This window comes from Ranitomeya variabilis, chromosome 5 (assembly GCF_051348905.1).
Source record: "Ranitomeya variabilis isolate aRanVar5 chromosome 5, aRanVar5.hap1, whole genome shotgun sequence".
Lineage (NCBI taxonomy): Eukaryota > Metazoa > Chordata > Amphibia > Anura > Dendrobatidae > Ranitomeya > Ranitomeya variabilis.
In genome coordinates this window covers 2668160-2685653 of record NC_135236.1, presented here as the reverse complement: position 1 = coordinate 2685653, position 17494 = coordinate 2668160, and the positions used below count along the sequence as shown (strand labels likewise).

The following is a 17494-nucleotide window of genomic DNA, read 5'->3' as shown; positions in this document are numbered from 1 at the left end:
TGATCGGGGGTCTGCTCCTCCTGTGTGTGATCGGGGGTCTGCTCCTCCTGTGTGTGTGTGATCGGGGGTCTGCTCCTCCTGTGTGTGTGATCGGGGGTCTGCTCCTCCTGTGTGTGTGATCGGGGGTCTGCTCCTCCTGTGTGTGTGATCGGGGTCTGCTCCTCCTGTGTGTGATCGGGGGTCTGCTCCTCCTGTGTGTGTGATCGGGGGTCTGCTCCTCCTGTGTGTGATCGGGGGTCTGCTCCTCCTGTGTGTGATCGGGGGTCTGCTCCTCCTGTGTGTGTGTGATCGGGGGTCTGCTCCTCCTGTGTGTGATCGGGGGTCTGCTCCTCCTGTGTGTGTGATCGGGGGTCTGCTCCTCCTGTGTGTGATCGGGGGTCTGCTCCTCCTGTGTGTGATCGGGGGTCTGCTCCTCCTGTGTGTGTGATCGGGGGTCTGCTCCTCCTGTGTGTGATCGGGGGTCTGCTCCTCCTGTGTGTGATCGGGGGTCTGCTCCTCCTGTGTGTGTGATCGGGGGTCTGCTCCTCCTGTGTGTGTGATCGGGGGTCTGCTCCTCCTGTGTGTGATCGGGGGTCTGCTCCTCCTGTGTGATCGGGGGTCTGCTCCTCCTGTGTGTGTGATCGGGGGTCTGCTCCTCCTGTGTGTGTGTGATCGGGGGTCTGCTCCTCCTGTGTGTGATCGGGGGTCTGCTCCTCCTGTGTGTGTGTGATCGGGGGTCTGCTCCTGTGTGATCGGGGGTCTGCTCCTCCTGTGTGTGTGATCGGGGGTCTGCTCCTCCTGTGTGTGATCGGGGGTCTGCTCCTCCTGTGTGTGATCGGGGGTCTGCTCCTCCTGTGTGTGTGTGATCGGGGGTCTGCTCCTCCTGTGTGTGTGATCGGGGGTCTGCTCCTCCTGTGTGTGTGATCGGGGGTCTGCTCCTCCTGTGTGTGTGATCGGGGGTCTGCTCCTCCTGTGTGTGTGATCGGGGGTCTGCTCCTCCTGTGTGTGATCGGGGGTCTGCTCCTCCTGTGTGTGTGTGTGATCGGGGGTCTGCTCCTGTGTGATCGGGGGTCTGCTCCTCCTGTGTGTGTGATCGGGGGTCTGCTCCTCCTGTGTGTGTGATCGGGGGTCTGCTCCTCCTGTGTGTGATCGGGGGTCTGCTCCTCCTGTGTGTGTGTGATCGGGGGTCTGCTCCTCCTGTGTGTGTGTGATCGGGGGTCTGCTCCTCCTGTGTGTGTGTGATCGGGGGTCTGCTCCTCCTGTGTGTGTGTGATCGGGGGTCTGCTCCTCCTGTGTGTGTGATCGGGGGTCTGCTCCTCCTGTGTGTGTGATCGGGGGTCTGCTCCTCCTGTGTGTGTGATCGGGGGTCTGCTCCTCCTGTGTGTGTGATCGGGGGTCTGCTCCTCCTGTGTGTGTGTGTGATCGGGGGTCTGCTCCTCCTGTGTGATCGGGGGTCTGCTCCTCCTGTGTGTGATCGGGGGTCTGCTCCTCCTGTGTGTGTGATCGGGGGTCTGCTCCTCCTGTGTGTGTGTGATCGGGGGTCTGCTCCTGTGTGATCGGGGGTCTGCTCCTCCTGTGTGTGTGATCGGGGGTCTGCTCCTCCTGTGTGTGATCGGGGGTCTGCTCCTCCTGTGTGTGTGTGATCGGGGGTCTGCTCCTCCTGTGTGTGTGTGATCGGGGGTCTGCTCCTCCTGTGTGTGTGTGTGTGATCGGGGGTCTGCTCCTCCTGTGTGTGATCGGGGGTCTGCTCCTCCTGTGTGTGTGTGATCGGGGGTCTGCTCCTCCTGTGTGTGATCGGGGGTCTGCTCCTCCTGTGTGTGTGTGATCGGGGGTCTGCTCCTCCTGTGTGTGATCGGGGGTCTGCTCCTCCTGTGTGTGTGATCGGGGGTCTGCTCCTCCTGTGTGTGATCGGGGGTCTGCTCCTCCTGTGTGTGATCGGGGGTCTGCTCCTCCTGTGTGTGATCGGGGGTCTGCTCCTCCTGTGTGTGTGTGATCGGGGTCTGCTCCTCCTGTGTGTGATCGGGGGTCTGCTCCTCCTGTGTGTGATCGGGGGTCTGCTCCTCCTGTGTGTGATCGGGGGTCTGCTCCTCCTGTGTGTGTGATCGGGGGTCTGCTCCTCCTGTGTGTGATCGGAGGTCTGCTCCTCCTGTGTGTGATCGGGGGTCTGCTCCTCCTGTGTGTGTGTGTGATCGGGGGTCTGCTCCTCCTGTGTGTGTGATCGGGGGTCTGCTCCTCGTGTGTGTGTGTGTGATTGGGGGTCTGCTCCTCCTGTGTGTGTGTGTGTGTGTGTGTGATCGGGGGTCTGCTCCTCCTGTGTGTGTGTGTGATCGGGGGTCTGCTCCTCCTGTGTGTGTGTGATCGGAGGTCTGCTCCTCCTGTGTGTGTGATCGGGGGTCTGCTCCTCGTGTGTGTGTGTGTGTGTGATCGGGGGTCTGCTCCTCCTGTGTGTGTGTGTGTGTGTGTGTGTGTGTGTGTGTGATCGGGGGTCTGCTCCTCCTGTGTGTGATCGGGGGTCTGCTCCTCCTGTGTGTGTGATCGGGGGTCTGCTCCTCCTGTGTGTGTGATCGGGGGTCTGCTCCTCCTGTGTGTGTGATCGGGGGTCTGCTCCTCCTGTGTGTGTGATCGGGGGTCTGCTCCTCCTGTGTGTGATCGGGGGTCTGCTCCTCCTGTGTGTGATCGGGGGTCTGCTCCTCCTGTGTGTGTGATCGGGGGTCTGCTCCTCCTGTGTGTGTGATCGGGGGTCTGCTCCTCCTGTGTGTGATCGGGGGTCTGCTCCTCCTGTGTGTGTGTGATCGGGGGTCTGCTCCTCCTGTGTGTGATCGGGGGTCTGCTCCTCCTGTGTGTGATCGGGGGTCTGCTCCTCCTGTGTGTGATCGGGGGTCTGCTCCTCCTGTGTGTGATCGGGGGTCTGCTCCTCCTGTGTGTGATCGGGGGTCTGCTCCTCCTGTGTGTGTGTGATCGGGGTCTGCTCCTCCTGTGTGTGATCGGGGGTCTGCTCCTCCTGTGTGTGATCGGGGGTCTGCTCCTCCTGTGTGTGATCGGGGGTCTGCTCCTCCTGTGTGTGTGATCGGGGGTCTGCTCACACACACAGGAAGAGCAGACCCCCGATCACACACACAGGAGGAGCAGACCCCCGATCACACACACAGGAGGAGCAGACCCCCGATCACACACAGGAGGAGCAGACCCCCGATCACACACACACACACACACACACACACACACACACACACAGGAGGAGCAGACCCCCGATCACGCACACACAGGAGGAGCAGACCCCCGATCACACACAGGAGGAGCAGACCCCCGATCACACACACACAGGAGGAGCAGACCCCCGATCACACACACACAGGAGGAGCAGACCCCCGATCACACACACACAGGAGGAGCAGACCCCCGATCACACACACACAGGAGGAGCAGACCCCCGATCACACACAGGAGGAGCAGACCCCCGATCACACACAGGAGGAGCAGACCCCCGATCACACACACACAGGAGGAGCAGACCCCGATCACACACACACAGGAGGAGCAGACCCCGATCACACACAGGAGGAGCAGACCCCCGATCACACACACACAGGAGGAGCAGACCCCCGATCACACACAGGAGGAGCAGACCCCCGATCACACACACAGGAGGAGCAGACCCCCGATCACACACACACAGGAGGAGCAGACCCCCGATCACACACACAGGAGGAGCAGACCCCCGATCACACACACACAGGAGGAGCAGACCCCCGATCACACACAGGTGGAGCAGACCCCCGATCACACACACAGGTGGAGCAGACCCCCGATCACACACAGGAGGAGCAGACCCCCGATCACACACACACAGGAGGAGCAGACCCCCGATCACACACACACAGGAGGAGCAGACCCCCGATCACACACACACAGGAGGAGCAGACCCCCGATCACACACACACAGGAGGAGCAGACCCCCGATCACACACACACAGGAGGAGCAGACCCCCGATCACACAGGAGGAGCAGACCCCCGATCACACAGGAGGAGCAGACCCCCGATCACACAGGAGGAGCAGACCCCGATCACACACAGGAGGAGCAGACCCCCGATCACACACACACAGGAGGAGCAGACCCCCGATCACACACAGGAGGAGCAGACCCCCGATCACACACACACACACAGGAGGAGCAGACCCCCGATCACACACACAGGAGGAGCAGACCCCCGATTACACACAGGTGGAGCAGACCCCCGATCACACACACAGGAGGAGCAGACCCCCGATCACACACACAGGAAGAGCAGACCCCCGATCACACACAGGAGGAGCAGACCCCCGATCACACACACACAGGAGGAGCAGACCCCCGATCACACACAGGAGGAGCAGACCCCCGATCACACACAGGAGGAGCAGACCCCCGATCACACACACACAGGAGGAGCAGACCCCCGATCACACACACAGGAGGAGCAGACCCCCGATCACACACACAGGAGGAGCAGACCCCCGATCACACAGGAGCAGACCCCCGATCACACACACACAGGAGGAGCAGACCCCCGATCACACACAGGAGGAGCAGACCCCCGATCACACACAGGAGGAGCAGACCCCCGATCACACACAGGAGGAGCAGACCCCCGATCACACAGGAGGAGCAGACCCCCGATCACACACACACACAGGAGGAGCAGACCCCCGATCACACACAGGAGGAGCAGACCCCCGATCACACACACAGGAGGAGCAGACCCCCGATCACACACACAGGAGGAGCAGACCCCCGATCACACACACAGGAGGAGCAGACCCCCGATCACACACACAGGAGGAGCAGACCCCCGATCACACACACACAGGAGGAGCAGACCCCCGATCACACACAGGAGGAGCAGACCCCCGATCACACACAGGAGGAGCAGACCCCCGATCACACACACAGGAGGAGCAGACCCCCGATCACACAGGAGCAGACCCCCGATCACACACACACAGGAGGAGCAGACCCCCGATCACACACAGGAGGAGCAGACCCCCGATCACGCACAGGAGGAGCAGACCCCCGATCACACAGGAGGAGCAGACCCCCGATCACACACACACACAGGAGGAGCAGACCCCCGATCACACACAGGAGGAGCAGACCCCCGATCACACACACAGGAGGAGCAGACCCCCGATCACACACACAGGAGGAGCAGACCCCCGATCACACACACAGGAGGAGCAGACCCCCGATCACACACAGGAGGAGCAGACCCCCGATCACACACAGGAGGAGCAGACCCCCGATCACACACAGGAGGAGCAGACCCCCGATCACACACAGGAGGAGCAGACCCCCGATCACACACAGGAGGAGCAGACCCCCGATCACACACACACAGGAGGAGCAGACCCCCGATCACACACACACAGGAGGAGCAGACCCCCGATCACACACAGGAGGAGCAGACCCCCGATCACACACACACAGGAGGAGCAGACCCCCGATCACACACACAGGAGGAGCAGACCCCCGATCACACACACAGGAGGAGCAGACCCCCGATCACACACACAGGAGGAGCAGACCCCCGATCACACACACAGGAGGAGCAGACCCCCGATCACACACACAGGAGGAGCAGACCCCCGATCACACACACAGGAGGAGCAGACCCCCGATCACACACACAGGAGGAGCAGACCCCCGATCACACACAGGAGGAGCAGACCCCCGATCACACACACAGGAGGAGCAGACCCCCGATCACACACAGGAGGAGCAGACCCCCGATCACACACACACAGGAGGAGCAGACCCCCGATCACACACAGGAGGAGCAGACCCCCGATCACACACAGGAGGAGCAGACCCCCGATCACACACACAGGAGGAGCAGACCCCCGATCACACACAGGAGGAGCAGACCCCGATCACACACACAGGAGGAGCAGACCCCCGATCACACACACAGGAGGAGCAGACCCCCGATCACACACAGGAGGAGCAGACCCCCGATCACACACACACAGGAGGAGCAGACCCCCGATCACACACAGGAGGAGCAGACCCCCGATCACACACACAGGAGGAGCAGACCCCCGATCACACACAGGAGGAGCAGACCCCCGATCACACACACACAGGAGGAGCAGACCCCCGATCACACACAGGAGGAGCAGACCCCCGATCACACACAGGAGGAGCAGACCCCCGATCACACACACACAGGAGGAGCAGACCCCCGATCACACACACAGGAGGAGCAGACCCCCGATCACACACACACACACAGGTGGAGCAGACCCCCGATCACACACACACAGGAGGAGCAGACCCCCGATCACACACAGGAGGAGCAGACCCCCGATCACACACAGGTGGAGCAGACCCCCGATCACACACACAGGAGGAGCAGACCCCCGATCACACACACAGGAGGAGCAGACCCCCGATCACACACACAGGTGGAGCAGACCCCCGATCACACACAGGAGGAGCAGACCCCCGATCACACACACAGGAGGAGCAGACCCCCGATCACACACACAGGAGGAGCAGACCCCCGATCACACACACAGGAGGAGCAGACCCCCGATCACACACACAGGAGGAGCAGACCCCCGATCACACACAGGAGGAGCAGACCCCCGATCACACACACAGGAGGAGCAGACCCCCGATCACACACAGGAGGAGCAGACCCCCGATCACACACAGGAGGAGCAGACCCCCGATCACACACAGGAGGAGCAGACCCCCGATCACACACAGGAGGAGCAGACCCCCGATCACACACAGGAGGAGCAGACCCCGATCACACACAGGAGGAGCAGACCCCCGATCACACACAGGAGGAGCAGACCCCCGATCACACACAGGAGGAGCAGACCCCCGATCACACACACACAGGAGGAGCAGACCCCCGATCACACACACAGGAGGAGCAGACCCCCGATCACACACACACAGGAGGAGCAGACCCCCGATCACACACACACAGGAGGAGCAGACCCCCGATCACACACACACAGGAGGAGCAGACCCCCGATCACACACACAGGAGGAGCAGACCCCCGATCACACACAGGAGGAGCAGACCCCCGATCACACACACACACACACACACACACACAGGAGGAGCAGACCCCCGATCACACACACACAGGAGGAGCAGACCCCCGATCACACACACAGGAGGAGCAGACCCCCGATCACACACACACAGGAGGAGCAGACCCCCGATCACACACAGGTGGAGCAGACCCCCGATCACACACACAGGTGGAGCAGACCCCCGATCACACACAGGAGGAGCAGACCCCGATCACACACACAGGAGGAGCAGACCCCCGATCACACACAGGAGGAGCAGACCCCCGATCACACACAGGAGGAGCAGACCCCCGATCACACACACAGGTGGAGCAGACCCCCGATCACACACAGGAGGAGCAGACCCCGATCACACACAGGAGGAGCAGACCCCCGATCACACACAGGAGGAGCAGACCCCCGATCACACACACACAGGAGGAGCAGACCCCCGATCACACACACACAGGAGGAGCAGACCCCCGATCACACACAGGAGGAGCAGACCCCCGATCACACACACAGGAGGAGCAGACCCCCGATCACACACACAGGAGGAGCAGACCCCGATCACACACACACAGGAGGAGCAGACCCCCGATCACACAGGAGGAGCAGACCCCGATCACACACAGGAGGAGCAGACCCCCGATCACACACACACACAGGAGGAGCAGACCCCCGATCACACACAGGAGGAGCAGACCCCCGATCACACACACACACACAGGAGGAGCAGACCCCCGATCACACACAGGTGGAGCAGACCCCCGATCACACACACAGGAGGAGCAGACCCCCGATCACACACACACACAGGAGGAGCAGACCCCCGATCACACACACACACAGGAGGAGCAGACCCCCGATCACACACACAGGAGGAGCAGACCCCCGATCACACACAGGAGGAGCAGACCCCCGATCACACACAGGAGGAGCAGACCCCCGATCACACACACAGGAGGAGCAGACCCCCGATCACACACACAGGAGGAGCAGACCCCCGATCACACACAGGGGGTCTGCTCCTCCTGTGTGTGATCGGGGGTCTGCTCCTCCTGTGTGTGATCGGGGGTCTGCTCCTCCTGTGTGTGATCGGGGGTCTGCTCCTCCTGTGTGTGTGATCGGGGGTCTGCTCCTCCTGTGTGTGTGATCGGGGGTCTGCTCCTCCTGTGTGTGATCGGGGGTCTGCTCCTCCTGTGTGTGTGTGTGATCGGGGGTCTGCTCCTCCTGTGTGATCGGGGGTCTGCTCCTCCTGTGTGTGTGATCGGGGGTCTGCTCCTCCTGTGTGTGATCGGGGGTCTGCTCCTCCTGTGTGTGTGTGATCGGGGGTCTGCTCCTCCTGTGTGTGTGTGATCGGGGGTCTGCTCCTCCTGTGTGTGTGATCGGGGGTCTGCTCCTCCTGTGTGTGATCGGGGGTCTGCTCCTCCTGTGTGTGATCGGGGGTCTGCTCCTCCTGTGTGTGATCGGGGGTCTGCTCCTCCTGTGTGTGTGTGTGATCGGGGGTCTGCTCCTCCTGTGTGTGTGTGTGATCGGGGGTCTGCTCCTCGTGTGTGTGTGTGATCGGGGGTCTGCTCCTCCTGTGTGTGTGTGTGTGTGTGTGATCGGGGGTCTGCTCCTCCTGTGTGTGTGTGATCGGGGGTCTGCTCCTCCTGTGTGTGTGTGATCGGAGGTCTGCTCCTCCTGTGTGTGTGATCGGGGGTCTGCTCCTCGTGTGTGTGTGTGTGTGTGATCGGGGGTCTGCTCCTCCTGTGTGTGTGTGTGTGTGTGTGTTCGGGGGGTCTGCTCATCCTGTGTGTGTGTGTGTGATCGGGGGTCTGCTCCTCCTGTGTGTGTGTGTGTGATCGGAGGTCTGCTCCTCCTGTGTGTGTGTGTGTGTGTGATCGGGGGTCTGCTCCTCCTGTGTGTGTGTGTGTGATCGGGGGTCTGCTCCTCGTGTGTGTGTGTGATTGGGGGTCTGCTCCTCCTGTGTGTGATCGGGGGTCTGCTCCTCTTGTGTGTGTGTGTGTGTGTGTGTGTGTGTGAGATCGGGGGTCTGCTGTACCTGTGTGTGATCGTGGGTGTTACGTTAATATATAATATGATTTTTAGTTTTCCTTGTTAGCACACATGCTGTGGGCTCTGACCCCCCTTCTCTCTGTGCTTCTGCCTGCTATGTGTGTGTGAATCCCAAACCTCTCATTGCCTCCACCAAAAGAATGTTTATTGCTCCTGTAGCTGCAGTAGACAATCCTCCCATCTAGTACCATCTCAAAGGCATGGATTTCCATTGTTCTTGTAAAGTGATATATCGCAGCACCGAGTTGGGCTAGAAATACACCAGTTTCATGTTTTAGATGTCCACCGGTAGACCTATCTTCCACTGAAAGCACGAGCCGCTAGACACAGCGAGTGCAAAGTGCGGATTTCTCCTTAAGCAGTTCATGTAATTGCTCCATATTTACACTTAAAAGAATCGCCCCGACGTGGTGCACCTAGAGATCCGGGTGTATTCCGGACACGAAGTTTATACAGCGAGATATGCGTAACAATAATTTTCTTACGTGTAAGTAAAAAGAAGGTCTCAGCTTCTAAGTGATGTCACTACAAGGGGAGGAGTGCCTGGGACTGGGGCTAGAATAATTTAGTAAGACGGGATGCTTGGGGTGTCTTTTGCCGGGGGATTCAGGTGGAGACAGGCTGTGCAATCTGACCTGAGGAAAAGTGGGGAAGGTCTCCTCCCCCAGCCAGCACACTGCGTACCATGGAATGATATGAAAGAATCGTGAGTCAATTTTCACTGTTAATCCCTGTTTATTTGTAACTAGATGGTGGCCCAATTCTAACGCATCGGGTATTCTAGAATATGTATGTATGTACGTCGCACTTAGCACAGCCATAGTATATAGCACAGCCACGTAGTATATAACAGACAGCCACGTAGTATATAGCAGCCTCATAGTATATAGCAGCCACATAGTTTATAGCAGCCACATAGTATATAGTAGCAACATACTATGTAGCACAGCCCACGTAACAGATAGCCGCGTAGTATATAACACAGCCACGTAGTATATAGCAGCCACATAGTATTTAGCAGCCACGTAGTTTATAGCACAGCCCACGCAGTATGTAACACAGCCCACGCACTATATAGCAGCCACATAGTATATAGCAGCCGCGTAGTATATAGCACAGCCACGTAGCATATAGCACAGCCACGTAGCCTATAGCAGCCTCATAGTTTATAGCAGACACATAGCTGCCACATAGTATATAGCAGCAACATACTATGTAGCACAGCCTATATAACATAGACAGCCGCGTAGTATATAGCACAGCCGTTAGTATATAGCAGCCACGTAGTATATAGCACAGCCCACGTATATAACAGCCCACGCAGTATATAACACAGCCCACGCAGTATATAGCACAGCCCACGCAGTATATAGCACAGCCCACGCAGTATATAACACTGGCCACGTAGTATATAACACTGCCCATGTAATATATAGCACAGCCCACGTAGTATACAACACAACCCACGTAGTATATAACAGCCCATGCAGTATATAACACAGCCCACGCAGTATGTAACACAGCCCTTGCAGTATATAGCACAGCCCACGCAGTATATAACAGCCCATGCAGTATATAGCAGTGTGGGCACCATATCCCTGTTAAATAATAGAATTAAAATAAAAAATAGTTATATGCTCGCCCTCCGTCGTCCACCGAAGCAGTCCCGACGCGCACGATGCGTCCGCCAGCTTCCTTTCCCAGAGATGCATTGCGAAATTACCCAGATGACTTAGAGGTCTCTCGAAACCGCTAAGTCATCTGGGTAATTTCGCAATGCATCTCTGGGAACGGAAGCTGGCGGCAGCATCGAGAGCATCGGTGGACATCGGAAGGTGAGAGTAGCACAATTATTTTTTTTTTAATTATTTTTAACATGATATCTTTTTACTATTGATGCTGCATAGGCAGCATCAATAGTAAAAAGTTGGTCCGGGATGGGGCAACACACTGGCACTGACTGGAGGAGAGTAGGGAGGGGGCACTGACTGGAGGAGAGTAGGGAGGGGGCACTGACTGGAGGAGAGTAGGGAGGGGCCAATTCACGGCCGGACTAAGCCTGTCGCTGATTGGTCGCAGCCTGTTGGCCACAACCAATCAGCAGCACGGGATTTCTGTGACAGACAGACAGACGGAAGTACCCCATAGACGATTATATAGATAGATTGTAAAATTCACATGACTCGTCTTCTTTTTGAATATCTTTTTAATATTTTTGTAAATACTGCCTATCTTTTACGGAGTAAAATATATATAAATTTACTAAGCTTGCAGCTTCTGCTCTATACGAACTGTGTGTCCTCTGAAGTGAATTACTCTACTTATTTGGGTTGGTTTCGGACCCGTTTAATCAGAGCTGGTGGCAGCATACTTGTTCTGCGCAATTGGGAATTGTTGTAGCGACGGACAGTGTTGATAATTATTGTTCCTGCCTGTGTGGGAGTAGTTATATCGCCCTCGCTGCAGCGTGCCCAATAGCCAGTACATAGCAGGCAGCCTTTCTGGCAACTAATTACCCTAGGTGCAGTACCTAATCTGACCTGAGAGTAAGGGGGGTGCCAGAGAGCTGCAAGTTCCAAATCGGAACTGGGAAGTGGGATATAGATAAATCCCCTTCAGAAGGAACCAGGGGCAACCAAACAACCCCGGCTCATGACAAATTGGTGTGAGTAGTGGGGACACTAAAAGTATCCTTCCCTGGATCCCTGACATACTGCTGGGATCCGTGACATAGTGTTGGCAGCATGGTGTGAACCGTGACATATTGGCGGCAGCGTTGGGATAATAGAGCATTAGTGATCTGGTTTGAGCAATCATTCCTCTCACTAAAAACTTGCACAGTTCTTGCGAGGACTCTGCGCAAATAAGTTTGGAGAACGAACTCAGTGTTTACTAGTCCTGAGGCGATACCGTGTGTACTGGTAATTATCCCCTCCCTTTTTCTTTGTTTTTCTATCCTATCTTTTATTTGGCAACCATGGTTGTACTGGGAGAAACCTTTTATAAGCAGCAGACCAGAGACACCCTTATTGCCCTATGCAGGTCACAGCACATTAACTCTGCAGGCAAAAACAAAGACCAACTGGTGGCGGCTCTGGTGCAATGGGAAGCTGCTCTTGACCGCTCTCAGACCCCAGTGGCTGCAGAAGCCGACACCCGCAAAAATGGTGCTGCCGCAGAGGTCCAACCACTGAATGCTGGCCCTACTTGCAACCAGGGGAGCGCGGACCTCCGCCTGCAGCTGGCTGTGCACCAATGCTCCGTGGACGACACAGAGAGATGTCTGCAGCTGGTCCTGCAATTCCAAGAGGCGGAGAGAGCCAGCGCCAAGCCCACAAGAATATGAACTGGAGATGGTCCGGCGTGGAGGATACACTCCACCGCCCGGAGCCGTGAGCCCAACAGTGCTCAGATACCGAAGCTCCTGCCCAAGCACTTTCCTGTGATGGAAAAGGACGGGGACTTGGACACTTTTCTGAGGGCCTTTGAGAAAACCTGCAGACAGTACGGCTGCCTGGGAATCAATGGGCACGTTACCTGACCCCAGGGCTGAGAGGCAAAGCTCTGGAGGCGTTTGCTGCCCTCCCTCAAGAACAAGATGGTGACTATAAGGTCGTCAAGCAGGCCCTGATAGCCAAGCAACAGCTTACACCCAAGGTTTACCTTAGAAAGTTCCGGAACCTCCGTGGCCCACACGACAGCTACGGTGATGTGGTGCATGGACTCAGGACCCACTTTAACCAGTGGATCCAAGGACTGTCAGTGACCACCTTTGCACAGCTGTGAGACCTGATGATCAAAGACCAGTTCTTACATCTTTGCCCAGCTGAGATGCGACAGTTCGTGATGGACAGAGAGCCCAAAGACGTGACGAAAGCAGCGCAGATTGCTGATGCCTATGAGGCCAACCGTAAATCGGAAGTGCGGAATCCAGTCAACGCCAGCTGGTGAGGGGGTAAGCCTGCAACCAACCCCAGTACCCCTGCCAGCCAACACAACACAGGCCCTGGCTCTGTTGCCAACAGCACCAGACCTACCACCGACCACCAGTGTTTTTCCTGCAAACAGACTGGTCATATCAGTGCCTAGTGTCCAGCGAAACAGAAGAACCCCCCAGCCAAGGCCCCAGGGCCTAATGCAGCAGTTCTCTTGGTGGGTGGTGTGGTTGGGAGGGTGTGTGACAACGTACAGCACGTCACCGTGGGGGGGGGCCATGTCGCTACAGGCCTTAAGAACACCGGGGCGGAAAGGACCCTCTTCCGACAGGAACTGGCGGCCCCTGAAGAGATCATTCCGGGGAAAACCCTAACTGTCACCGGGATTGCGGGCATCAGCTGTCCCTTGCCAATGGCCCGGGTTTATATAGAGTGGGGTGCCAGGAGCGGGGTGAAGGAAGTGGGGCTGTCCGATAACTTGCCCACTGATGTTTTGATGGGGACTGATTTGAGGAGAATGGTTGCATACTACGTCCCTGACACACCTCCCCAATCTGCTAATAAGGGTAACGTTAACCCTGATGATCATGATGCTGATGATGATGGGAAATCGCATGTGTTACCTGACCATGCTTTATCTAGTAATGATGCATCTGATAACCATTGTTTCCCTAGGAATGATGCTTAAAATGATGTAAATATGCCAACTGAACCTGATAATGAATTTTCTGCAAAGGTTGATGTGTCCACAGGTGCAGGAGTGCTCTGCCATGTCCCTCTGCGGGGTGGGATGCTGAGGAACCCCTAACAGGAGCATCGGTGCTCAAGGAAATGGGAGGTGCATGGGGACCGTGAGGAAGGTGATGCCATGCAACTGACCAGTGCCACCGATGAAGGTAACTGGCCCATAAGTAGCACTGCCCCTGAGGTAATGGGGGTGGATGGGGAGGTAGCACCCATAGCAGTGCCGGCTGATGGGTCTGTGAAGATCCCCGGGGAGACAGCCTACTTAGCTGCTGTAACCCGCAGTCAGAGTGCCTGGAATGCAAATAACGGTCTGTCTTCTGGACCCTCCTCAGTCATTGTTGTGACTGAACCAGAGATGGTCCCAGAGGATTCTCGTAGGGAAGGGACCTTGACGTCACTTCTGGCTTCCCCTAGCGAGGAATTTTCAGGCCGCTCTGCACACAGATGCAAGCCGGGAGAGTTTGAGACACCTTGCCTAGACGCCCACCTGCGTGACTGATAAGGAGAGAGTGTTCTGGGAATGAGGGAGGTTGTTCCGGGAGACAGTACCCGGAAAATCGCAAAAGAAGTGGTTGAGGGAAAGACAGCTGGTCGTCCAGCAGCAATTCCAGAGTGAGTTGTTGCGGATTGCCCATGAGATTCCTTTCGCTGAACGCTTGGGGATCAGCAAAACTAAGGCCCGGCTGTCTCAACACTTCTATTGGCCCAAGATGGTGACAGATGTGTCTAACTACTGCCACTCCTGTGTCACCTGTCAGAGTGGGGAAGGTGGGGCCTGCTCTTAAGGCCCCCCTGATCCCTTTGCCAGTGATATAGGAGCCTTTCCAGAGAATCGCGGTGGACATTGTTGGCCCGCTGGCAGTCCCCAGCAGCTCTGGAAAGCAATACATCCTTACTGTGGTAGACTACGCTACCCGGTACCCAGAGGCAGTGGCTCTGTCCTCAACTAGGATAGATAAGGTGGCGGATGCCTTGTTGGCTATCTTTTCACGTGTAGGATTTCCCAGGGAGATGCTTACTGATCAAGGGACCCAATTCATGTCTCGCCTAATGGAGGCTCTCTGTAAGATAATGCAGGTGAAGCACCTGGTATCGAGTGTGTATCACCCACAGACCAATGGCTTGTGTGAACGCTTCAATGGTACCCTCAAACAGATGCTCCGCATGCTGGTTGAGACCCAAGGGCACGACTGGGATCGGTACCTCCCACACATGCTATTCGCTTACCGAGAGGTACCGCAGGCCTCAACGGGGTTCTCCCCCTTCGAGCTCCTGTACAGCTGGCGAGTCCGGGGACCTCTTGGGTTGGTAAGAGTCCTGGGAAGAGGAGCTGAATCCTTCTGAAGTGTCCATCGTGGAGTATGTCATGCGCTTCCGTGACCAGATGCAGACCTTGACGCAGTTGGTACATGACGTAGGCTCAGGCTGATCAGAAACGCTGGTACGACCAGAACGCCCAGGAGCGGACCTACCACATGGGTCAAAATGTGTGGGTGCTGGTCCCCATTCCAAAGAATAAGCTTCAGGCAGCCTGGGAAGACCTATATGTCATTCACCAACAGCTCAACCCGGTAACCTACGTGGTCACGCTTGACCACGCTCGGGGTAGGCGAAAGGCCTTTCACGTCAACATGATGAAGGCTCATCACGAACGTGAACCTCTTGTCCTACCGGTTTGCAGCCTGCCCGAAGATGGGGAGGAAGACCCCCCTCCTGGACATGCTGGCCCAAGCCAAGGCCAGTGGGTCCATTGAGGACGTGGAGGTAAGCGCCTCGCTAACCGAACCCCAGCGGTTGCAGTTGCGGACAACGCTGGAACCCTTCCGGGCCGTGTTCTCCAACCGACCTGGGAGGACTGAGTTAGCAGTCCTTGGAGGTGGACACCGGGAATCATGCCCCACTACAGCGAACACCCTATCGGATCTCCGACAAGGTGCAGCAGGTTATGCACCAGGAGAACGATGAGATGTTACAGCTGGCGGTGATTCAACGGTCAAAGAGGACGTGGGCCTCACCATGCCTAAGAAGGATCGGACCACCCGGTTCTGCGTGGACTACAGGGGGCTCAACGTCATCACAGCCTCTGACCGGCACCCAATGCTGCGCATCGAGGAGCTGCTTGAGAGGTTAGCTGGCGCAGAATATCTGACCATAATGGATCTGAGTAGAGGATACTGGCAGATTCCCCTGAGCCCCGAGGTGCAGGAGAAGTCCACCTTTATCACACCCTTCGGACTGTACGAGTCCACAGTCTTGCCCTTCGGCATGAAGAATGCCCCTGCCACTTTCCAGCGGATGGTCAACCACCTGCTTGAAGGACTGGAGAAGTACGCGGTGGTGTACTTGGATGACATTGCCATCTTCAGTTCCTCCTGGGATGAACACCAGCATCTCGAGGAGGTGCTCAGGCGAATTCACCCAGCCGAACTGACTATCAAGCCGGGAAAGTGCCAGATGAGCATGAGTGAGGTCCACTACCTTGGGAACCGGGTAGGCGGGGGCACCCTAAAGCCAGAGCCTGAGAAAGTGGAAGCGATTGTGAACTGGCCCACCCCCAGGACCAAGAAACAGGTGATGTCCTTCCTGGGCACCGCACGGTACTATAGGCGCTTCGTACAGCACTATAGTAGCCTGGCAAAACCCTTGACGGACCTCACCAGGAAGAAGCTACCCCACATCGTCAACTAGACCGACGGCGGTGAGGGGGGCCTTCCAGGCATTGAAAACAGCACTGTGCAATGCCCCTGTGTTGAAAGCAGTCGACCGTTCTTGGTGTAGACCGACGCCAGCGAGTTTGGCCTCGGTGCTGTGCTTAGCCAGGTTGACTTGGATGACCAAGAGCACCCCGTGTTGTACCCGATCCGGAAACTTCTGCCAAGGGAAGTGGCTTACTCCACCATTGAGAAGTGCCTGGCGATAGTCTGGACCCTGCAGCGCTTGCAGCCCTACTTGTACTGTTGCACCTTCACTGTGGTGACTGACTACAACCCTCTGCAATGGCTAAACGCCATGTGTGGAACCAATGGAAGGTTGCTATGCTGGAGCCTTGCCCTCTAGCAGTTTGACTTCACCATTGAACACAAAATGTGTAGGGAGCATGGCAATGTGGATGGGTTGTCCCGCCAGGGTGATCCTGCTGAGGTGAGCATGGCGGAATACCGAGAGGTCCTGCCTCCGTAGCGCACACCAAAAAGGGGAGGTGTCACGTTAATGTATATGATTTTTAGTTTTCCTTGTTAGCACACATGCTGTGGGCTCTGACCAACCCTTCTCTCTGTGCTTCTGCCTGTTGATGTGTGTGAATCCCAAACCTCTCATTGCCCCCACCAAAAGAATGTTTATTGCTCCTGTAGCTGCGGTAGACAATCCTCCCATCTAGTACCAGCTAAAACTGGTCCAAGTCACTCTCAAAGGCATGGATTTCCATTGTTCTTGTAAAGTGATATATCGCAGCACCGAGTTGGGCTAGAAATACACCAGTTTCATGTTTTAGATGTCCACCGGTAGACCTATCTTCCACTGAAAGCACGAGCCGCTAGACACAGCGAATGCAAAGTGCGTATTTCTCCTTAAGGAGTTCATGTAATTACACTTAAAAGAATCGCCCCGACGTGGTGCACCTAGAGATACGGGTGTATTCCGGATACAAAGTTCATACAGCAATATATGCGTATCAATAGTTTTCTTAATTGTAAGTAAAA

At 56.6% G+C, this 17494-nt stretch overlaps 1 protein-coding gene across 4 annotated transcripts in view; it reads left to right on the top strand.

Moving 5' to 3' along the window:
* The window catches only part of LOC143774131 (uncharacterized), a 267928-nt gene that overhangs the window by 183867 nt on the left and 66567 nt on the right, over positions 1-17494 (top strand). The gene's annotated exons all lie outside the window — the stretch shown is intronic.